We start from the raw sequence: 1,504 nt of genomic DNA, 5'->3' as shown, positions 1-1,504 counted from the left end.
TTTCCCCAACTTCAACCCAAAATCACATGAATCTGCAACTATTTCCAGCAATTACTCTAAGAAGTGTAATTCCACTTCTAAGGTACCTTGAAAAACACTATTTTATGTTGGCAAAATGGAGTGAGTTTCTCTCGTGGAAACTGAAAAGAAAAAATGGTATAATGAGCCTTGCATCATGGCATTCCCTGTAACCTCAGTACTTGGAAGGCTGAAGCAGGAGGATTCGCTTGAGTTTCAGAGCAACCCTGCTGTAAAGGGCTCAAGGCCAGTCTTCACTGCATAGCAAGATTCTGTCTCAAAAATCATAACAAAAAAGTGGTTTAGTGAAAAACTTTCAATATATAGGAGAGAATATTCTCTCCTTCCTGGACTATTCAGTCTTCCAGATTCCTTGCTCATTTCTGAGGATTGCTTTATCAGAACAAATGATTGAACAATCCAACTACCTTACTGGGCTTCACTTGCCCAAGCAGAAAGAACTCAGAATATATGGATCATCAATAAGAACAAATGAAAAATATCAAGTAAATTGACAATACATTTACAGATGACTAACCACTGACATTGATGTACTACAAACATGAATTTGATAAATAAACTACCTGTCCAAGAATTACAGGGAAAAAACTAGCACTACCACAAACTTGGTGTCATAAAACCACAGAAATGTGTTCTCTCACAATACAGAGGCCAGAGGTCCACAATTAGTTTTACCATGCCAAGAAGGAGGAACTGGCGAGACCACCCTCCCCAAACTGTTGCCTGCCTTGTGTTCTGATACTCCAATCACTCTAATCTGTATTTCTCCAGTTCTGTTTCCAAATAACCTTCTACCTGTCTTTTAAAAGACATGTGTCATGGCATTAGGAACCTACCCTGATAACCCAGAATAAGATCTTCTCTTTGTCCTTAATATCTACAAAGACACTTTATTCACTATACACATTGCAGGATTTAATGTGGACACACCTTTGGCAAGGGGGCATTTTTCAGACTATCCCACAGATGAAGATCACAGTAAAGTAATCTGAATATAAGCAAAGAAAATAGTGAGAGGAACCCTTATGTAAGTCTCACACAAAGTTCTTCATCACGTTACGGTTGTATGATATTAGATGTTTGCAGAGTCCTGTTCAGGGGCTGAGTCACAAAGCAGTGTATGATTTAATGAATGGCCCCCATTCCAAGCATTACCAACTAGAAGCTGATTCCTAGGGCAGGCCAGATAGCTCAACGGACTAAAGTGCCAGCTTAGGCAGAGCACAGCGGCCGGGATTTGCTTCCCGGCACGTTGTGCTGGCCCTACCCCCAGGGCACGCTAAAATGTGCACTGAGATGGCCTGGTGGTGCGTGCCTGTAATCCCAGCACTTGGGAGGTTGAAAACAGGAGAATCACCACAAGTCTCATCTGTATAGTAAGACCCTGTAGATCCTGTGCTAAATACATTTAAAAAAGAAGAAGAGGAAGAAGAAGGAGAAAGGAGGAGGAGGAGGAGGAGGAGGA

This window comes from Octodon degus, unplaced genomic scaffold, assembly GCF_000260255.1.
Source record: "Octodon degus isolate 3935 unplaced genomic scaffold, OctDeg1.0 scaffold00013, whole genome shotgun sequence".
Taxonomy (NCBI): Eukaryota; Metazoa; Chordata; class Mammalia; order Rodentia; family Octodontidae; genus Octodon; species Octodon degus.
The sequence above is the reverse complement of the archived record's forward strand: the minus strand, read 5'-3'. Positions refer to the sequence as shown.